This window comes from Onychomys torridus, chromosome 2 (genome assembly GCF_903995425.1).
Source record: "Onychomys torridus chromosome 2, mOncTor1.1, whole genome shotgun sequence".
NCBI classification, from domain to species: Eukaryota; Metazoa; Chordata; class Mammalia; order Rodentia; family Cricetidae; genus Onychomys; species Onychomys torridus.
Genome location: NC_050444.1, coordinates 38239348 through 38263223, shown reverse-complemented (window position 1 = coordinate 38263223; position 23876 = coordinate 38239348). Strand labels below are relative to the sequence as shown.

The 23876-nt window shown below is 40.6% G+C and overlaps 1 non-coding gene and 1 pseudogene across 1 annotated transcript; one reads left to right on the top strand and one right to left on the bottom strand.

Annotated features, from left to right (window-relative positions):
• The first annotated feature begins 12276 nt into the window (after positions 1-12276).
• Positions 12277-12600, top strand: LOC118578894 (annotated as a pseudogene).
• Positions 12601-19935: 7335 nt separating this feature from the next.
• On the bottom strand, positions 19936-20042 carry LOC118578923. The gene has a single exon (XR_004944313.1). It is a non-coding gene; the product is annotated as a U6 spliceosomal RNA (small nuclear RNA).
• Between the last annotated feature and the right edge of the window lie 3834 nt (positions 20043-23876).

Sequence of the window (23876 nt, the reverse complement as noted above, 5' to 3'; positions counted from 1 at the left end):
GGGAACTCCAGGTCAACTCCTACCCATTTCTCCAAACAGCCAACAGCCTACTGAATATCCAATTCTTTTATTAGGACAGATTACCACACTGCTGCTGCTTCCAGTGCACAGTGGAACTTTCTTTTGGAACAGAAAGACAACATTGTAGGGCAAATACATGAAATGCTGAGAGAATGAATTCCTTCTGTGATTTCTAAAGACCATGTGTATTTACTGCCAGAACTCCGGGTGACAGATGAGAAACACAACCAAACATCTACATGTTCTCAAATAAAATCTGCATGCTTGGTCTCCTACTGAACATCTAGCTGACTGCTGGAATTCCTAAGTTTCATTGGCTGTTTGGCATTGTCCACAGATGAGCCTGGTTTAAGGACTGAATCTGGGCACAGGCATCTCTCCGTAGTGAAGCGAAGGAAAGAGACTCATGTCTGAGCAGAAGAGATGTTTTGTTAATGCTTTGTAGTCAGAGAAGCAGATGCTATAGCTCCAAGGTACCCATTTAAAAATAACTGTAGTTCTCTGTCTAGAGTTGAGGGCACCAGAGTGTCCACGTGACCATGTCTATTGATATTGTCTTTGTTTGGGTCTCATTTAGGCAGCATGTTGATGAGACTTCATAGAAGTAGCTTCTCTTACTTCTTCTAGGAAACACAATCTCATTAAAGGATGCTGAGAGCAGGAAAAATAGTTTTCCCCAGGGAAAATAGCCCCCTCCAGTTGGTTACCAAGTGACATCATATAGAACTCAGAGGGTGGATTTACACATTTATGAGTGTGTGTGTGTGTGTGTGTGTGTGTGTGTGTGTGTGTGTGCATAAAACAACAATTAAAGAAAACATGAATCTGAGAGAAAGCAGAGAGGGTGGTAACATGGGAAGGTTTAGAGGAAGGAAAGGGAAAAATGAAAATAATATAATTATCTCAACAATATTTACAAAAAGCAACTGTTAGGGCTGGAGCGTTGACTTAGCAGTTAATAGCATGTGTTGTTTTTCTTTTAGAGGACGTGGGTTTGATTCCCAGCACCCACATGATGGTTCACAACCATCAGCAACTATAGTTACAGGGAATCCAATACATTCTTCTACCTCCATGGACACAGGCATGTATGAGGTACACATACACACATGGAGGAAAAACACTCACATACATAAAATAATAGTATAAAATCAACTCAGTAACAAGCCATCTTCAGTTTTTCATGTTCTCTTAAAATGAAAATATGTCTGGGTGGTGGTGGTACACACCTTTAATCCCAGCACTCAGGAGGCAGAGGCAGGAGAATCTCTGTGAGTTTGAGGCCAGCCTGGTCTGCAAAGCGAGTTCCAGGAAAGGCGCAAAGCTACACAGAGAAACCCTGTCTCAAAAAACCAAAAATAAAAATAAATAAAAATATGGCTGAGGATAATCACAGTACTTTGCATTATTGATAGGACTGAGACCAGTATCCCAAGTTTCAAAGTATGTGACTTGAAACTGAAAAGGCAACCTCACATTTTCTTTCTGACCTTCCCCTCCCTACAAGTCTCTTAACCCTCTTTATTTATTCTCTTTTAATTGTATTTTCTTCATCCAAAGCCCAGGTGCTGTGGGATAATGCTGTTGTACACTGGTTTAATAAAAGGCTGATTGGCCAATAATAGCCAGGCAGGAAGTATAGGTGGGGCAAGCAGTCTAAAGGAATGCTGGGAAGAGAAAGAGCAGAGTCAGGAGTCACCAGCTAGACACAAAGGAAGCAGATGACAAGGCAGAACTGAGAAAAGGTACCAAGCCACGTGACTAAACACATGTGACTAAACATAGATAAGAATTATGGGTTAATTTAAGTGTAAGAGCTAGTCAGTAATAAGCCTGAGCTAATGGGGGAGCAGTTTGTAATTAATATAAGCCTCTGTATATTTAGTTGGGGGATGCAAGTGGGAGAGATTTGTCCCAACCACTTGCCAGCCAGGACACAGGAAAACTTCCAGCTATACTCAGGAAGGAACTTCCTCTGAAGTTTTGCTCATGGGATAAACACAAGTAGTGTGAAATTTCCCTAAGCAAGAATGATTAGCCATCACAGAGGGAAAACACTCCAACCCCACCTTATAAAACACTGTTCTCAGTAGTTTAGTCAAGTATTTAATTATTGACCATCTGGCATGTCATAGTCCATCGTACTCTGTATATAAATCTATGTTCTGATTACAGCCTATGCATGTTATGAAATTAATGGATTTTTTCCCTGTCTTTTGTCAGTTCCTTGCAGTGAGCCTTTAAGAGTGAAGGAGAAGATTTGCTTAGACCTTCCATTACAAACTTGAACACTGCTAAAGAAAGGAATGTTCAGGTGTGATAGGACTGCTGTGAAGTAGGAAGAGGGTAATCAGAGCCACATTTGAAGAGGGAAAAGGCAATTTCCCAGAGTGGGAAAGAGCTCTTCTTTGAAGTAACAAAGAGACCTCCCAAAGTGCTTTTCTTCTACTTACAAATGAAAATGTATTTCTGCTTCTTAAAGTGGAATTGTAATTAAAGATATACAAGAGGATTCTGAAAAATGTGATCATACGCTACCACCATAGAAATTTTTGTATGATCAAAGAGTCTCTATTCCTCCTGTGAATATTAAAATGATCAATATTACTTTGGGGAAAAACATTGATTTTCACCTTCTGTACTTGACCCAGTTTTCATATCTAATAGTGTTTGGTGCTTCCAAATAATGGCTCCTTTTGTTTTTTCTTTTGAGATAATGTTTCATAGTGCAGGCAGGCCTCAAACTCATTATACAGCCAAGGATGACTTTGAGCTTTGGATCTCCCTGCTTATAGCTCCTGAGTGCTGGGGTTACAGGTATGCATGACCATACTTTGTTTATGAGATGTTGGGGATCCAAATGAGGGCTTTGTGCATGTTGGGCAAGCACTCTACCAACTGAGCTACACCCTCAGCCTAAGTCTTGCTTTTTAATGTTTTTCTAATACATTGATAAATTGATGCAATGGATGCTGGATCCACTTCTCTCTGAAGCTGGGGTACCATGTTGCTTCCTGTCAGTCTGGTGTCTTCCTGGGGTCATCTACCTTTTTCTGGGAAATGTTATGGCTTCGGTTGCTGTTGGCCTCAAAATAGGACCACAAAAGTCTTCAAGGTCATGTGCAATGTCCTCTGGAACCAAGTAGAGGAAGCCCAATTTCCTGCTAAAATCAGTGGTTTCTGGTACAAAAGGTCAGTAGAGCTCCGACCTCTTATGTGGCTCTCGAGCTCAGGGAGGGAACCGGGCCAAGCAGACATGGGTGTGGGGCAGCAATGGGCTCTAACTGGTGACAATGATGGCTTACAGCTCACAGATTTTTATCTCATGGAAGCACAAGGGGTTTCAGTTCTCTCCACACCCATCAACTACCACACAGCTAATTGGAGCACAAAACATCATCATGGCTCCTGTTGTCTCTATTATGGTTTAGAAAGAATATGTAACAGATATGTGCAAAGGGATGGATGGAGGGATGGATGAGTAGATGGAGATATCATTTCAGCTCACTTGATTACAATCACATTTCTGTATTTGGCATCCCTCCCTTCAAATCATTGACAGTGAAACTTCAGAATGACAGCTTTGCATTGCTTGGGAAAGTTAAGCATGAAAACTCCTAAAGACTCTTCCTCCCTTTCCTACCCCTGTCCTTATTGTTGTCACTGTTTTTTCTTTTTAAGCAAACCACATTGCTGATGACTGAGGTGAGTTGGTAATGAACATGGTATTAATCTTTTTTTGTTTGATTTTATAGTCACTGTAGTTATCACTTCTACCTGAGTCATGAACACCCTGTCATTTCTGGTCTCTGAACCTCAATAATGCCATCACCTGGGTTAGGAGATACATTCCCTCTGAACTTCATGAGTCCCTCCCTGTCTGAGTGTGCCCAAACTATAGTGTGCAATGACTCTGACCACTTCTAACATGGATATGTTCATTTGGCAACTTCAATGAGGTAATGCATGCCCCTCAGGCAGAACAGACTAGTATGCCACTTGCTGCAAAAGCAGCAGACTCCCCAAGCTGCACTGATGTTTGCTGTTATATAGATTCAAAACTGTCCTGTTTCTGACCCAGTTTCTCATGGTGTTTTCTGCTAGGCATCCAGGAGGTTGCTATAGGTTAATTATATTGTTTATGAGTAGCAGAAAATAAAAAACGGATTTGAAAGTCTATACTAGCCGGGATGATTTTATATAAATGTTTCTGTACCCACCTCCAACCCCCCCAATAGGTCTTAAGTCCACTGATATTGAGTCTTAGTCTTTCTTTGAATCTCATTGGTAGGTATAAAATGTCCTATAATTATGTAATTATATAATATGTTCACAAGTCATAATGATGGGATCAGCTTATACCACAATAGGGTGAAAATTTGACATCAAGACAAGGAAATCATGTGGGAACATGCAGATCTATTGCAGACACTATTCCTTGCTCTCTTAATCACCTTAATCACCCCAGTTTGTGAAATAGATGATATTATATTGAAGTGAGGTTTCTCTGCAGACTCCAGATGTAATGAATTAGATTATAATAAAGAGATGTTGAGAATACTGCAGACATGGTTGATCTGCCCATCTGTCCCCATCCTGTGACAAAGATCTTCAGACAGAGCAATCATTTGCAGAAATGGAGCAAACCTCACTTTGGAGGAAAAATAAATGGCTCCAACTTTGTTAGACCATGTGAACATAACAGCAAGTCCCTCTCTCTGTTTACCACCTACTAAGAACAAGATGACAACTTTCTTTGAACCAAAAACTGTCATATAGATTTTAAAGCAGTAACAAAACTTGTCTGGGTAATTACTTTTTAAGGGAAAAAAATCACATTTATTTCTCTACCAAAGAAATACATGAGGAATTTCTTTCTCATTGAAACACACTTACAATGGTAAATGATGGATGTACAAATATGTACTGATTGCACATCTCAGACTTGTCTAAGGAGCTACCTCACAGCCATGACTACCCAGCACGGGAGCATCACTAATCAAGGGCCTCTTGGGTCTGACATCCATCCCCACCACATTGGTACCAAGTCTCTGCTTCCTATGTCCTAGAAGGTGGTACAGTGTGGAAGAGTTCTAGGGTGGAGCTCTTCTGATGGATGACTTCGGATAACTCCTCAACAACCTGTGGAGCTTTCCTTTAGGTGCACCTGTAGGAATCTAGATGGTTTCCACTCACTTGTCTTCCTTCTCTGTGTTCTTCATTGTGGGGAAAATCTGTATTGTGATTCAATATCTTTGCTAGCTTCTCCCAGCCCATCCTGTTTTCTCTTACTGGCATTGGCCTTAAGAAATGGCCAGCTTAAAGTTAAAACCTATTCTTTTTGCCTGCTTTTTGCAAGACTTTGATCAATGCAATCAATTTAAGATTAACCAACATGTCAGAGAAGTTCGAGATGAACATAGTACTATCTGAAGTTATAAATCATATACTAATTCATAAAATCAGTAATTTAATAAAACTGAGAATGTAGTAGAATTTCATAGTAGAATCTATACTCTGCAGTGAATATTTTAAGAGTTAGTCTTTTGCGAATTCTTGGTGTCCTCTCTGTTGGCCCCTTTGCTTACAGAGAGGTCATTAACCATAACGCTCTTCCTTTTTCTTCATTTTTATTTATCCTTCAAGACTGGTTTCTGCAGCATCTTGGTTGAGATGTCCTTGCAGCTTCTCTCTAAAGAGAAAATTTCTCTTTCTGCCTTTGGTGAAATACATGAGTACACATTTGTATTCATTATATCAAAGTGAAATTTATAACATATTTGGTAAATTGCCATTCAATATTTGTTTTCTATTTTTTAAAAAGTGTGTGTGTGTGTGTGTGTGTGTGTGTGTGTGTGTGTGTGTGTGTGTGTGTTTTGAGTGAGATAGGCTCATATAGTCTCATATGTTTGAATACTTGCTCCCTGGTTGGTGGAACTGTTTGAGAAGGATTAGTAGTTTGTTGAGGGAGGTAAGTGGGCTTTGAGGTTTCAAAAGCTCACACAAATTCTCAGTGTGCCTCTCTCTGCTCAAGATGTAAGCTCTCTGCTGTTCCTGCCACCATGCCTTTGTTCCACCATCATGGACTCTAACCCTCTGAAATGATGTCCATTTAAATGCTTTCTTTTATAAGTTGCTTTGGTCATGGGGTTGTATCACAGCAACAACAACAAAAAAAGTGATTAAAACACTCTCTCTTTCTCTGTGTGTCTGTGTTTCTCTCTCTCTCTCTCTCTCTCTCTGTGTGTGTGTGTGTGTGTGTGTGTGTGTGTGTGTGTGTGTGTGATGTGTGTATACATTTTCAGAGAATGTTTTCAGGCATCCTGCTTGTGGTGGTTTGAATATGAATGGCACCCATAGGTTCACAGATTTGAATACTTGATCACCAGTGAGTGGCACTGTTGGAAAAGACTGGGAGGTGTGGCTTTGTTGGAGAAGTGTAACACTAGGGGTGGCCCTTGAGCTTTCAAAATCTCAGCCCCAATTAAATATTTTCCTTTATAAGAGTTGTGGTGGTAGTCCTGGTGTCTCTCCTCATGCAATAGAATGCTAAGACACTGCTCAATCATTCCCTGCCTTATTCCTTAGAGACAGGACCTCTTTCTGAACCTAGGGCTAGGCTTGCAGTCAGCAAGCCCCAGCAATCTCCTGTCCCCCTTCCACAGTGCTTGGGTTGCATAAACCTGTAAGGTCATGCTGAACTTTGTGGTGTGGTCCTAAGAATCTGAACTCAGTTTTCCATGCTTGCACAGGAGGAGATCATACCCATGTGCCTCTAGCCCACTATAAGATATTTGTGTAATAGAAGTTTCTCATGGGTAGATTGTGTTTTAAGATTATATAGGTCTCTTTCCCTTCAAAGGAAGAAATAAGGACATATAGTTCATGGTATACACTCAGTGTTTAGTGAACTGAATGTCAACTGTTTCTTCCATTGCTGGCTACTACATGGGGAAACATTTGGAAGTTTGACAATTTGCAGCCCATCAAAAAGGATTTGGATTTTGTTGTTATTGTTTCCATGATTTGTTTTGTTGAGACAAGGAAGGTCTCACTTGTAACCCTGACTGGCCTGGAACTCTCTTTGTAGACCAAGCTGATCTTAAATTCACAGAGATCCAGCTATCTCTGCCTCCTGACTTCTGAGATGAAAGATGTGTACCATTATCTCTGGCCTTGTGTTTTACTTTTTGGTTTTGTCTTATGTTTTTCTTTCTGATACTGGGAAAACTAGGGTTCTGTTTTGAGGTTCTTAGTCTCATGACTAAAAACAAATTAAGTAATAAGTCAAATGGTAGCTCAAGGACAATTTTATTAGAGTTTAAAAGAAAGATACCAGAGCAAGAAACCTGTAAATCTCAGGAGCTGTCCTAAGGAGCAGACTGGAGAAAAGAAGAGGAGAAACACCATGATGTTTAAGCATCCACAGAGGTCAGACAGATAGCCAGACAGATAGTGGACAAGCAGCCACATAGCTGGGAGGGGACAGTTAGAGAAACAGTGAGGAAGCCCATAGTGTCAGGGAAAGCAGACTTAGAATCGGTATTGATCAGGGACCTAAGAATTTGATGGCTGGGGCCCTACAACAGTAGTTCTCAGCCTGGGGTAGCGACAACCTTTGGGGATCAAACAAGCTTTTCACAGGGGTCACATATCAGATATCCTGTATATCTTATTTACATTGCAATTCATAACAGTAGTAAAATTACAGTTATGAAGTAGCAGTGAAAATAATCTTATGGTTGGGGGTCACCACAACATGAGGAACTGTACTAAAGGGTCGCAGCATCAGGAAGGTCAAGAACCACCACTCTACAAGCTACTGTGCATGGGGTATGAATTTTTTGGAAGGATAATTACAGTATCTCATGAAAGCACTAGTTATTCCTTGTATCTCTTTAGTAGAGTATTACATATGCCTGCCATGCTCCAGGTAGTTTCATTTTCCTAAAGGGCGGTCCTTGGACCAGATGATTGACCTGCCTAACTGAATGTTAGGGTAGAAAGTCTATTCTCTTGCCTAGAAAGAGTTTTCCCTTCAAAACCTTGTAAGTAACCCTGGTTTACGAAATTGGACTTTGATATGTAAGAAACATCAATTAGTCTTTTTTGTCAAACACTGTTGTGGGAATTCCTTCCATTCAGGGGATGACCTTTGGACTTTGTGGCCTGATGGACATGGTCTTTCCTAGGTATGTGACCTGTGAAAACTGAGGAGGGTTCATACTTGCGCTCTCTTGGGATCCTTCATGGAGCAACTTGCTGTTGGTCCCCTTCCCTTTGGGACAGAAGGACAGGACAGCAGCAGCTGGACCGGTTGGATTGGCGGCAGTGGTGTCTTCCTTGTTCTGTATTAGTGAGTCTGTTTCCCCATAGCTTCCCTTAGTAAATAGATAGATGATAGACAGATAAATAAACAAATAAGTAAGTAAATGTATATATACATACATATATGTGTATACACACACACACACACACACACACACACACACACCTTACTCCACACTGTAAAACTTGTCATCCCCACCATACACAGAACTTGTGAGATGTTTATGAAAAGCTTTTTTACCTCCCACATCTTGGAAAACCTTTAATCCCCATCATCACTATGTGCTAAAACCTTGTTTACACGAAGGCCTGCTGTTGTGATTCCTTCCTTCATTTCCTTTGCACAGATTTTTTTTTTTATATTCTAGATTTTATTTTTTTTTAATTTAATTTAATTTTACATATCAGCCATGGGTTCCCCTGTCCTCCCCCCTCCTGCCTCACCCCCACCTTCCCCCATCCCCTCCCCTCCATTCCCATCTCCTCCAGGGCAAGGACTCCCCTGGGGATTCAGCTCAACCTGGTGGATTCAGTACAGGCAGGTCCAGTCCCCTCCTTCCAGGCTGAGCAAAGTGTCCCTGTGTAAGCCCCAGGTTCCAAACAGCCAGCTCATGCACTAAGGACAGGTCCCAGTCCCACAGCCTGGATGCCTCCCAAACAGTTCAAGCTATTCAGTTGTCTCACTTATCCAGAGGGCCTGCTCTAGCGGGGGCCTCCACAGCTTTTGGTTCATAGTTCATGTGTTTCCATTCATTTGGCTATAGCCAATCACAAAAGACTATGAGGTCTGACCCTGCCCATAGGAAAAAGACACAGTGCGCGCTGAGTTGGACTAGCAACCATTCCTGCCCCGCCATGCTTGCTCTCCTGCTTGTGTGAGCAGTGCATTGCCTTGACCAAGAGTGAAGTTGTATCAAAACGCTTGCACTTGGTTTGTCTCATCCCCAAGATTATTTCTAACAGATAGGATTATTTGGTCTTTTCTATCTGAAGTGATTTGAAACAGACTCCCCAGGATGAGTCATAACCCCGAGACAGCAACACCTATGAATTCCCCTAGAGTTCCTGCTCCAGGCTCCTCCATAAGATGTTGCAGCATTTTCTGCATCACCTCAACATAGCTCCCCTCACACTGGACCTGTTAGGTTCTGCGAGGATGATCTGTGCTTGCCTGTTAGATCTTAGCCTCCTCGGGATTCTTGTTTGTTTCCTTGGTCTTAGCAGCTTTTTGTTATAGGAATGAGAAAGAGAATTAATGGCTAAGATCTCAGCAGTTAAAAAAAAAAATTGAGGTCAAGACTTTTTCTGTCATGCTAACATCTGTATAGAAGGAAATTTTCTAATTCCTCTCAAAAACTTGGCTCTTTACCTCTTCCTTTAACTTGATTTATATGAATAGAAGTATGGAAAGAAAGTATATACCATGTAGCTCAGTTAAATTGGTCCTTAAGAGAGAGGAATGGGGTGGGATGGGAGTAAATAAATGAGATTAATGTTAAAGGAGATAAAATGGACTTTGTCCTCATTGGTGGAAGTGGTGGTAGGTTAGTTGGTTGGTTGGTTTGTTGTTGATAATTTGACATAAACTAGAGTTAATCTGGGAAGATGAATATCAATGGAGAAAATATTTCCATCAAATTGCCTGTAGGCAAATCTATAGACCATTTCCTTGATCAATGAATTGATGTGGGAGTGTCTGTTTCAGTGTGAATGGTGAAACCCCTGAGCAGGTAGTTCTGGAGTGCATAAGATAGCAAACAAACAAGCCAGGAGGCACAAGCTGGTGAGCAGCTTTCCACCATGGGTCTGCCCCCAGGAGCCTGCCCAGACTTCCATCAGTGAAGAAGTATGACCTGAGAGTTGTAAGCTGAAATAAACCCTTTCCTACCGAAACTGCTTTTACTCACGGAGCTTTATCACAGCCAACCCTATTACTAACCCTAACTAGGACAAGCTTGAAGAAAAGACAGTGGCTTGAGTCTAAGTCCCAGGCCTCCTGGTGTAGTGCCTCATTTCCTGCCTCTTCTTTTCTGGTGTGAGCTTCTTCTTCCCAGCTAGGAACCTTCAGCCAGAGGACCAAGGTGTTTACGATCCACTTTGGCCCATGCTGTTGTTAGGTGGCTAAGACAGTCCTGAGAAGGCTTCTCCCTGGACTCCAGCAGGAAGAGTCAACTACTCCTTGCTTCTGAAGCAGCTTCCTAATTTCCTGTAGTTCAAAATACTCAGCATGTGGAAGCCTCATGCTTTGGGATGTCCTGGCATCTGCTAAGCTGTGATGTGAAGAGAGGGGTTGCTTTAGCCTGCAATCATTGGCTTTTGTCCAGGTGTCCTGTAGATACAGAGCAGTTAAATGGATCAAAAGTGTTTTGTGGTAAATTGCCTGCAATTTTATCACAAAACATTACTCACGGACTCTTTAAAAACATCACACAAAAATATTGGTGCTCTCTTAAAACAACATACTATGGCTTCCTCTGGGTGGATTCAGCTCTGGTGAGTTTTCAGCTACTAGAGATTTATTTAAAAGGATGCATTTTCCAGATGATGGTAGAGTTGTAGATTTTAGTAAGGAACCCATGGCCACGTGGATATAGGTCCCGTCTATGCCTTCTCTAGTCTCACTAATGCAATGCTCTCTGCTGGATGTATAGAGTGTTGTTAGCTGTAATTGGCATGCTATGAACCTGATTTTGAAGTCACTTTAAGAGACTCTCTGCTCTCGGCATGATTTTCCAATGTTTCATGTAAGGAGTTTGGTAGATCCCCTTGTCCTATGGATAGAGGCTCTGCAAGTGTTTCTGATGGCCATCTTTGGAGCCTCTGTCTGTGCAGATGGTGTCCTAGATAACCATCTCTTTTAGACCCATGACATTCTCAATGTTTGACTCACTCAGGCAGAGAGTTGGGGAGGGAGGTGGGTAATCCAAGGAGATACAGAAAGAGGAAAGGTGGGGTCATGGCAGATGCTGCCAGCTGCCACTGGGAAGCAAGATATAATGGGACACAGGTAAAGCCATGGAACACATGGCAATACATAGATTAATAGAAATGGATTGAATTAAGTTGTAAGAGCTAGTTAATGATAAGCCTGAGCCATGGGCCAAACAGTTTGTAATTAATTATAAGCCTCTGTGTGTTTACTTGGGACCGAATGGCTGCGGGACACAGGAAAACTTCCACCTACACTGGGAAGCATGCTGCTTGTGCCTCTGCCATCAATCCCTCCAAACTTGACATTGTTTCTCTTCCTCTTGTTAGGAAGCCAAAGCTCAGATTTCCTTTCCTTTCTGTGGAGTTTCCCTATTCTATTTCTCTAATCTCCATCTATTCACTTCGGGGCACTTAATGAGTATAGGAAAACAGTGTGTTAAATCCTACCTGAAACTTAAGTTTTGTCTGACTTGAAGTTTCATATATATATATATTCTAGTTTTACATCTAAATTAGGTGTTCCTCACCAACACACCAGAATAATTTGAAATTTTGTTCTTTGCTTCCTTTATGATTCTTCCCAATTCAGTGAAAGCACAGATACGTCAGTGGATGAAGATGAATTTGTGTATGTCCATGGGGTTCCTGTAGTTCTTCACATGACATCTTAACACCCACCCCATCAGTCATCCTCCAAATTGAAGATTGTAGCTGGATGTGGTGGTTCACGTAGTGATCTAAGCACTGAGGCAAGAGGATACTGAGTTGAAGGCCAGCCCAGGATGTATAGTGAGATCCTGTAATATTATTTAAAGTAAAAAACCCAAATGGACTTTACAGAATGGATATAGACAAAGGGGAATAAGTGTAGGATAAGATGCTTAGAGTCAGCGCGCTGCCTGGTCTTTTTCCACATGTCCACAGCCGGCCTGCAGAACTCTCCTTGCAGCAGCGGCCCCGGGTGCAGAGTCGGAGCTGCTGAGGTACGTACGAGTCATGGCAGGACAGGCTTTCAGAAAGTTTCTCCCACTCTTCGACAGAGTATTGGTTGAAAGGAGTGCCGCCTAAGCCGTGGCCAAAGGTAGCATCATGCTTCCGGAAAAGTCTCAAGGAAAAGTACTGCACGTGAGAGTAGTGGCTGTCGGATCAGGCGCCAAAGGCAAGGGTGGAGAGATTCAGCCAGTCAGTGTGAAAGTCGGAGACAAAGTTCTTCTCCCAGAGTACGGAGGCACCAAAGTAGTTCTAGATGACAAGGATTACTTCTTATTTAGAGATGGTGACATTCTTGGAAAGTATGTGGACTGAAATCACTGTTGAAATGGCGTCACATGAAGCTGCCCATTTCGCTGATGATCTGAACTATTCATCATGTAAATAATTTCCATGCCTCCCTTTTATAATAAACTGATGATGCCCCCCCCCCCCAACAAAGATGCTTAGAGTCACTAATCATCAGGAAGGTTCAAGAAAACCCACACTGAAAGACCAATTCATGCCTACTAGGAAGGATAGAATTTTTTAAAGGATAAGATAGAAGCCTGGAGAAGTACATGGAGAAATTGGAGCTGTGACAATGCTGCTGGCAGGAATGTAAGCTGCTACAGTTCCACTGGTACACCAGAGAACTTTAATAATTCTCCAAAGAGCTAACCACAGAGCTACCATCAGGATATCCACATACACACATTCTACTATTAGGCACAAATCTAAAATAATTGAACACAGGAGCCAAATAGATACTCACACACCCATATTCATGGCTGTTTATGAAAGATACTTAAATCCTATCAACAGATGAAGAGATAAAGAAAATGCAATATGTACCTACAATGGACTGTTATTTAGTTATATGAAGGAATACAGTTGTGAGATACTAGAACGTGGATGAGCCTTAAAAACCATTAAGTGAACTGGGACAAGGTAGTATATGTTTTCCTCTTACATGAGATGATGGTTAATCTCATCAACTTGGTGGGATTTAGAATAACCATGAAAACACACCTTAGGTTGTGTCTGTGGGGGAATTTCCAAAGAGGTTTAACTAAGAAAGGAAGACCTATTCTGAATGTAGGAAGCACCGTCCTATGTCCTGGACTGCCACACAGTAAAAAGAAAGCAAGCTGAATAGCAGCATTCAGCCCTTTCTGCTTCCTGAAATGAATACAGTGTGGGTTCCTGCTGCCAGGCCTTTCCCATCATGGTGGACTGTCCCCTCTAAGTGTGACCCCAGATAAATTTACATTGTTTTGTCAGCCATTTTGCCCCAGTGAGGGATAAAAGTAAATAATACACACAAAGTATCCACAAAGAAAAAGTCCACTGAAAGAAAAAGTCCATTAGATGGCAGGGAGGAGGAGCTAGGAGTTACACATTACATTCAATCTACTTGGAATCTTAAATGAAGTATCTTGGAAATAACCGAGGATCACAAAATACCATGAACACAACTGATGTCAGTGAATTGTCCACTTAATCAAGATATTACTAAATAAAAAATTATCAACTCCAAATTGACCAGTAGGCTAGCAAAATTATCCTTACCTCATTAAATGCTTGTACCTAAAAGGAATTCTAACATACTCAGAAGAGCCACTTGAGTCTAGACATTGACCAGTGCTTAAGGTGAGCTACAACCACAGTAACCCTTTATGTAAGGGTTTCAATATGAACTTTTAAAACTTGATTGTAAAAAAATCTTGTGTATGCTTGTATGGGTTTCTAAACTTCATTAGCAAGTTGGCATCCATCTTTTTCAAAAACAGCTTGAAACAAAAATCTAGGGCCTATTTTTGTGCCCTTGCCTCTTCTTTATGTATGAAGGATCTACTGTTGCTTTCACTACTTTGTGTTTGGTTGGTTACTTAGAAATAAAAATTCACAGCTTATAATAGTGTAATAGCTCTCTCCAAGGAAATGCAAAGTCCTTGGCTTATTTCTGTTTCAATTCATGTCACAATACAAAGCTTTGGGGAGGATAAGGACAACACTGGAAGTAGAGGAAGTAATGAGAAATACTTGGAAATACTTGATAGTTTTAGCAGTTGACATGGTGACTGATCAGCACAATCTACAAGTTTCCAGGATTGTACTTCTTCATGCTGATAAGCTCTTGTTTGTGAATTACAAATAACACTCTTGTTGGAACCAAGACATAATGCATAAGTTCTTATGTAAGCCCTCAAGAACATAAAAGGGTAGGGCTGGGAACATAGCTCAGTGGCAGAGCATGTGCCTAACATGTGCCCTGCCCTATGTTTGATCTCTAGTAATGCCAAACACATATGCACTGTGTGTGTGTGTGTGTGTGTGTGTGTGTGTGTGTGTGTGTGTGTGTATGTGTGTGTGTGTGTGTGTGTGTGTGTGTGTGTGTGTAAAGTGGTACATGAGATATAAACATACATGCCAGGTAGATGATGCCTTACCCTTGGCTTTCTGGTACGGTCCTTAAAAGGGGCATGACAGAGGCCCAAAGGAGAGAAAGAGTTGATAGTATAAAATATTTTTAGTACTAGAAATTGGGTGATGATAAACAGAAGACAGTGACTTTGTGAAAATTGAAAAATGGGCAGAGGTAGGAGTGGGTGCACATGCCTTTAATCTCAGCACTTGAGGGGCAGAGGCAGGTGGATCTCTATGAGTTTGAGGCCAGCCTGGTCTACATAGAGATTTCCAGGACAGCCAGGATTATGCAGAGAGTCTCTGTCTCAAACCAACAAGAACAAACCAAAAGGAGAAAAATGAGGTAGAGGTAATAAACAAGCACAAAAATAAGGAAGGATCCTGAGGACCACAGAGAATGGGTGAAGTGGGTACTGACAGCTCCCCCCATGTTTTCAGATGGCCATAGCAATGTGCAGTGCATCTTTGGCTTTTCCCTGTAACTCCTCTTGACCCTCCAGAAACTGCAGACATTATACTGCCCTAGTCTCTGCAGCAGAACTGCTGAAATCCCAGGCAAGGGTTCGACCATGTGTCTAAGAAATCTGAAACACTTCAGACACTTGAGGATAAGTAAGAGTTCTGGAAGACATCTTAATCGAACACAATCAAAATACCTTTTCTGTGGGATGTGACAATATGCATCTGTAGTACCAGGTCTATGGAGGTAGAGTCAGAGGAAGGGGTTGATGGTACAGCCTTGGCTACATAGAAAATTCAAAGCAAGCCTACGTTTTATAGTAAGACCTTATCTTTGAACAGACAAACAAACAAGGTTCCTTCTATCAAACCCAAAACCTGAATTGGGTCTTCAGGACTCACATGGTGCATGCAGAGAACCAATTTCCATAAGCTGTCCTCTGATGTCTATGTGTGCGCTGTAGCATACAGGCACCCATACCCATGACCCTGTACACATATATACACACTGTATTTCATAGTTTTATGTCAACTTGACACAAGCTAAAATCATCTGGGAGAACACCCCAGTAAAGAAAACACCTTCATAAGATTGGGCTGTATGCAAAATAGTGCATTTTCTTAATTAGTGACTGATGGGGAAGGGTCCAGCCCATTGTAGGTGGGGCCATCCCTGGGCTGATGGTCTGGGTTCTATAAAAAAGCAGGCTAAGTAAGCCAGGGAGCAGGCCAGTAAGCAGCACCCTCCACAGCCTCTGCATTAGCTCCTGCCTCCAGGTTCCTGTTCTGTGCAGTTCCTGCCCTCGATGCTTTTGGTGATGAACTATTCTGTGGAGCTGTGAGTGAAATAACCCTTTTGTTTCTCAAGTTGCTTTTGGTCATGGTGTTTTATCACAACAATGGTAACCCTAACTGCCACACACACACACACACACACACACACACACACACACACACACACATCTTTCAAAAGAAAAAAAAAAGGATTGAAGGTATAGCTTGATGCTAAAACCATTATGTTCAATAATCTAATAAGGCCATTGCAAAATTAGTGTCTTATTGTTTTAGGTAAAAATAAATTTGGACACAAGTCTCATGTAGCCTAGGTAACCTAGAACTCTTTTTGTAGTCAAATCTAGCCTTGAGTCTTTGAAATGGGCCTTCTGATTGATTCAGTTATTCACTGATCAAGTATATAACATGGCTTTCTTTACAAAGTGAGCACTAGCCAATGACTGCAGTACTATCTAAGAAAGTTACTTTTCTTTTTCAAGCAATGACTTTATTTCTCTCTGTCTCTCTTTGTCTCTCTGTCTCTGCCTCTCTCTCCCCCTCTCTCTGTGGTTATTTTCGAGATAAGGCTTCCCTGTGTAACAGTCCTGGTTATCTGGAACTTGCTCTGTAGTCGGGCTAGCCTCTAATTCACAGAGGTCCACTTGCCTCTGCCTCCAGACTGCTGGGATTAAAGTTGTGCATCACCACCTCTCAGCATGGATTTTTTATTTCTAAGATAGGATTTTTGCTTCAAAACTCACTGAATAAAGTACGTTATGAGAAGTGGTTTTTCAACACCATAATTTCAGGCAAAGACATACAATTCATTGAAAACAAGATTTTAGTTAGACAGCAGCATAGGGGATAAATTGTACACGATGGTGGGTGAGTGCACGATGCTTCCCATGCATACTTAAGCCAAAGAGATGGGAATGCTATGCATCAGCGGTCCCAAGGGCTGCTGCAAAGAGCTCTGATGCATTGTAATTTAGCCTTATAAACTAACAGTATGGGTTTTCCTATTACTCTAAGTGTAATTCTGGAAGCAAGGAAACCATGTGCTTCTAAAAGGTTAGAAAGCTGGTGAAGGAAACCCACCACCCAATTTAAGTCTTACTCTTCTTTGACAAATAAAAAACCCTTCAATACATTATACATGGCTACAAATTATATTTGTTTGCCTGGGGCAAGTTGTTTTTATTGTTTAAATCATGTATTTTCCTTTTAAAGAGTACATTTTTCTATGTAAGAAAATCCTTTGTGAATCTTAGGAGCAGATGGAGGGAATAATTATAGTAATCTCTACCATTAAATTTGGTGTAATATTAATTTTGACTTCTGATGGCAGGAATTCTCAAGCAAATTAGTCATTAAGCAAAGGAATGAGCTGATAGAGTCAAAAGAATGAATAAATTATAGTCTGAGCCTGAAAGGAACTACAGTCTTTCAAGGAAGGCGAATAGATCTTTATAAGCACAAGAAATATGTACAGATCCACATGAACTATAAAGAAGTGGAAATTATTTTTTAAATAAGCATTTCTGAGATTATATCCCAAATTTGACATTATCTCTTTTTAAAAGGTCTCCTAGGAAGCAGGTACAATCATGTTTCAAAGGTCTATTTGACTTTTGAAATGAGTTGAGATGATAATAATGGGAATTGTGTCTACAAGGATTGCTGGAATGGAAAATGCCCTAAATCTAGATAATTGTTTTCTCAAAAAGGTGACATCTATAAGGAAGTCTTCCCACTATCTACTTAATGGATAATATCCTCTGTCAACATTTCCTAGTGAGACAGTAGCAAGGTTAGGGGAAGAGCCATAGAAGGAGTGTGGCCTGATTAGGGCCAAGTCCAGCTCCCACAGAACATTGATTTTTTTTTCAAGGAGAAACAACCAACCGCAAAGGAACTGACTGACTAACAGAAAATGCCACCACCTAAAAGATATTCCTTTCCTTTTTTAGAGGTAGTTGGGGATAGGAGATGGTGGGGAATAGGAAAAGGTGGGAGATAAGAGGTGGTGAGAGTGAGTAGCACTCTAACACTTTCCTATCCACCAGAAACAAGCATTTGGGGAAGCTATTCATGGGCATTGTTGGACATGTAAAAGGGGTTCAGCAAGCAAGAGAAATGAAGCTGGAAAATCCTGTGTTTAAGAGAGCTGTGCAGTCACCTGCAAGCACTGCTGTAAGGGAATGGCCACTGATGTAGACTTGGTCAAGATTCAAGCTAAGTCAGTGTAGATGTAACAGTCTTTTTAAAATAAGAAACACAAAGCCAAATGCAGAGTTAAAAGCCCAAGAGGTCAGAGAAATAGCTAAGAGCTAAAAACCCTTTCTTACCCTCACTGCTGCTGCTGTCCTTCCCCTCAGCAAGCAACCTATTTCCTGTGTATCTGTCTTTTTATTGACTTCCTGTTCTGCCTTCTCATTGGTTGTAAACCCAACCACATGACCTCCTCACTGCCTGTCTGTACAGACCTCCAGGTCTTCTATGGTTGGTATTGAGATTAAAGGCATGTGTCTCCATGCTGGCTGTACCTTGAACACAAAGAGATCTGCCTGTCTTGTGATCTGGATTAAAGATGTACACCACCACCACCACCTGGCTTCTGCTATGGCTTGCTATTAGCTCTGACCCCCAGGAAACTTTATTTATTAACAAATAAAATCACATTTAAGTTCAAATAAAATATCACCATATTTCCCCTTTTCTATTTTAATAGAAAGAAAAAGGAAAAAAGTTATAACTAATATAAGAAAAACTATATACAAAAGTACAATAACTATATACCATATATACAAGCAATAAATACCTAAACAATGTCTAATCCATTTGCATTTGACAAATTCAGAGAAAATAATTCCATTATCTATCCTATTTTGGTAAGTCCAAAATGTACCTGATTCACTTTCTGTCCTAACTTATATTACTAACAGAATTATAACTATAACTATCTAATCTTCAACTATAACTGACTAATCTTCAACTCCCTTAAAGACCTGAGAAGGAAATAATATTACTTAATAAAAATAAAAACAGGAAGTGCACGCAAGCAGCTTCCAAAAAAAAAAAAAAAAAAAAAAAAAGTGAGTTGGCAGAAACAGCCAGCTGCCTGGAGAGTCACCTGAGGTTTCTCCACAGTGTTGGGGCATCATCTTCAGCCTATAGGCTTAGCATATCTGACAGACTCTTTTGTGAACTAGGATGCATACAAGGTCAACAGTTCGACCTCACATTTGGTGAGAGCAGTCCATGTACCAGAAACACCTGAATTCCACTAGTGTCATGTCATGATTTAGGATTTTAAATTCTAGAAATTGTTGATGTTTTTAAAATTCAGCTGTCCATTCTTCTTGGCTGTGTGTGTGTGGCTTCATCTCGGCATCTTGTTCTTCTCCACATCCCTTTATTAAATGCCAGTCTACTATTGAGAGGTGTGAGCTTAGTTACTCTTCAAGAATAACTATTTTAGTTGTTGTTCCATTGCACCTCAGAAGCCATTGGTCCACTGCCTGTTCAGCTGCCTTCGAAGAAAAGGGCACTGTACCTTTTCTGGATTGCAAAGGCCACTTCAGGGATGGTGCCATGTTGTCCTGGCCTCAGACGATGCCTTTTGTTAAAGCCACAACCACACTTGTTTTGGCAAGAATTGGTAGTCCTTTGTTTCATGTTCCATCTGTCCTGTTTGTCAGCAGTGGATTCAAGGATACTTTGTTGTCCAGTGGCTAACTTTTGCCACAATGAAAGTTAACTCCCTATGCAGTTTCTTCAATGCCCATATTTTCTCTGAAGTAGATTGGTACTGCCAGGAGCTGACATGTCTCATAGACATAACAAAAAAGAAAAATTTTCTAAGTTATTAAAACATTTTAAATGAAATATTCTGTAGATCTCTGAAGGGTTTGAAGATGACCTGTCTATCTAAAATATATCTGCTCCATCTTGAAAACATACGTAATATGACTATAAGTTTGATTGTAATGTCTATAACTACTGACTTTCATTCCTTTACATAAAAATATGGAATGCTTCACCAATTTATGTGTCATCCTTGTGCAGGGGCCATACCAATCTTCTCTGTATCATTCCAATTTTAGTATTTGTGCTGTCAAAGCGAGCACCATAAGTCAGACTGTAGAATACACGGAACCAGGACTTCCAGAAAGACATTGCACTAGGCCTCCTATCTGGGCCCTTCAGCACACCATCTGATGGGGATTGGTATGCAACATCAGTGTCCTGAGAAATACTTGGTCTATAGCATTTATATTACTTGTATAGTGTGTGTGTGTGTGTGTGTGTGTGTGTGTGTGTGTGTGTGTGTGTATTTCTTCCACAGTGTGAAATGTGTGTTCATTTGTGTTCAACTAATTCATCTTTGATCCACATTAAATGGTCCAGTTGAATGAGCAGTGTTTCTGAACCCAGCTGACTTTATACATTCTTATTTATACATACTTTGATTTGCCAACAAAAACTTATTATAAGCTAGAGGTATGGCTAGGTAATTAAGAGCACTGCCTGCTCTTCCAGAAGACCCAGAGTCATTTTTCAGCACCCTCATGGCAGCTCACAACTCTCTAGAACTCTAGTCCAGAGCATCTGACTCCTTCTTTGGCCTCCATGAGCACTGCACAGATGTGCACATACAATATGCAGGCACAGTGCAGGCAATACTCTCAAACTAAGATAAAATAAATCATTTTTAAAATACATATTATATTGGTACTCAGATAGACTGAACGGTTCCATTGTGCAAACATTGTTTATTATGCTGTCATTAAATTTAAATTAGTTTCCAACTGATAAATAAAACATAAAATTTTACATATTTATGAAATAGTTTGAGATGCTTCAATGCATGTATACCTATATTTAAATCAGGTCAAACATATTTTTCCTCCTGGAAGTTTATCATTTACTTATGGTGGAAACATTCTAAATCCTTTCTGTATTTGAAAACTAAACATTCTTAAATAATCAATTTTATTCTACCAAATATTGTACACAGTGCTTAAAATATCCCATGGCTTCCCTCTGCTGCATATATAGGTTGGTTCAGCTCTGGCTTGCATGTACCTCTCTTTCAACTGACTCATGATTCCTGAATGGCCACACTAGAATAACTAGGACTTTGTAGGAGCTGGTCACTCTCCTGTGTAACTCTTGAAGCTGGTCACTCACCAATATATCTCTTGGAGCTGGTCACTCACCAGTATATCTGTTGTTGTAGCTGTTCATGCACTAGTATATCTCTTGGAGCTGGTCACTCACCAGTGTCTGTCCTGGAGCTGGTCACTCACCAGTGTCTGTCCTGACCCATTTTTACTCTTCTTCCTACCCTCTTGCTCCAGGAGGCTGGCCTAAAAGTGAAAGAAAATGTTAAGCAAGAAGAAAAAATATGAAAGTCTCCCTGTAGCTACTTGTTTCCCAGCACCATTTCAAATGGCACGGTTGGCAGTGTGTAACACCCTTTTAAAATGTAGAAGGAAAACATCTTCCATGTTAGGACTAGGCAGGGAGCTTCTTTTGTGAAAAGACTCCTCCAGAATTTAAGGGAAATCCTATTTTACGACCTGAAGACCAGAATAAAGGTTAAAGGTAAAAAGAAATATGACATACCTCAGAATAAAATAAGGAAGAGGGAAGAATAATTGACCCTTCAATGAGCTATGTATTATCAGATAAACCCTCCCCACTCAATATGGCTCACAGACTTCTACAGAACTTGGCCACTTTCTGACTTCTGACTCTAAAACCATTAACTTCCCTTCTCCCTGAAGCTGCCTGGACACCAGGCTTGCCTGCCCAGATGTTTTCTCCCTCTAACTCTAATAAAATCATCCTTGAGTTCCTCTCTGTGTCTGTTTTAACATCTTTCCTCTACAAGACAAAGAACTTGGAAAAAGGGACCTTGTCTCCCACAGTGATGAGCAACTGCAATGTATAGGATCATCTACCTCTGGCTTCTAGTTGGGTTTGATGTGAGACTGGGCACAGGGAGGAGGGAGTCAGTCTTCCTCAGCTCCCTCTGCTCAATGAACACCTGCACACAGGGTATATTCTTGTAGTACCAATCTTCTGGAACTTTCAGGATTGTCAGAGGTCACAGCTTTTCTCAAACTCCTGCTCTTTTTCTTCCCTCCCTCCTTCAGGATTTGAAGTGATACGGTTTTTGTGTTATTGCTTTAATGCACATGGTTGGTTCTTTAAAATTTGTAGTTAGTCCTTCATCAAACCCTGTTCAGTGTCCTGGTAAGACTAAATAAACTATGGGGCTCCTGCCTGGAACACATATCTATTGTACACTCTTTCCTAATATATTATTTATTTAATTTTTATGAAACCCTTGGTAGAGTAACCATCATTATAGGAAGGTGGTAAAACAGAATCACACCTGCCAAGAACTTGTCATTCTGATTTAAAGGTATGTTTTTATTCATATTTATATGCATGTATGTGTGACTGTATGAGTATATGCCACACACGTGTATAGGCAAGTGTTCATGGAGGCCAGAAAGGAGTGTCAGATCCCCTGGAGCTGGAGTTTACAGGTAGTTGTGAGACACCTGCACTGATCTTAGATTCTCTGGGTAGTAATAAATACTATTAACCCCTAGTCATTCTCCAGCACTGTACTTGATATTTAAATCTAAAATTGATTTATGACATAATTTAAACTCTTACTCCTTTTTGTACATCTTTTCCTTCTAGAACATTTATTATCATTACTCTTGTTTTACAAATGAGAAACAAACTCAACACTATGCATGTCTCCTCTTCATCCCACAAACACAGTTCATTGTCCACATAATCATGGTTTTATGTGATGACTACCATCATAATTATGACTTTACTATTCTAGAAAAGCTTTGTCCAAGAAGATAATAGTTAAAAATAATTGTAGTGTTCCTTTCAGGAACTCTTGGAAAAAAAACATTTATAATAAACTCATAACTGACTTTTCATCCGATTATATCAATCATCTCTTTGTTCTTTTATGAAACTCTTCCAGGTCCTTACCTTCTAGGCCTCAATTTGTTGCCTAACAACATATAAAGATGGTGACATTCTATTACCATATTTACCCACATCACATTGTACTGAAAAGCCTGCTTTAAATCAAGCTCCAAACCCTTTAAACACCACTGCTTTGCCCTTCCCTCTCCAACATGCTACTCATTCATGGTCTAGTTAGTGCACACCATCCCTAGGACAAATAAAAAACAGATTACCTTAGTTTGGGTTTCTATTGCTATAAAGAGAAACCATGACCATGGAAACTCTTATAAAGGAAAACATTTAATTAGGGCTGCCTAAGGGTTCAAAGGTTTAGTCCATTATCATCATGGTGAGAAGCATGGCAGTGTGCGGGCAGACATGGTGTTGGAGAAGGAGCTGAAAGTTCTACCTCTTGATCTGCAGGCAACAAGAGACACTCTGTACTGGGTGTAGCTTGAGCACATATGTGACCTCAAAGTCCACCCCCACAGTGACACACTTCCTCAGACAAGGCCACACCTGTTCCAACAAGACCACACTTCCTAATAGTACCACTTCCTACAGGCCACACATTCAAACACATGAGTCGATGGGGGCCATATCTATTCACCACACTGGTTTAGCTTATAAGTGAAATATTGTGATGACATTTTTAAGGGTCCAGTGTCAACAAGAACCCCACTAACTGCTTCCTTCCATGGATATGGAAGAATGGGCTCAGCCTCTCCTAGATTATGCGTTACTTTGTCCCCAGTGACTATGACTTGAGAAGAATATGACAAATTACCCAGCACTAATGTCACTGCTGTGGCCACCAGAGATTTTTAATGAAATCACCGATGGCTTGAGAACCAGAACTATTCAAAAGTAAAGTGACTAAATAATTAGATTTTAAATTTTTTACCTCTATGAAACAACATTTTTAGTCTTTTGTCGCCTACATTTATGAGTAT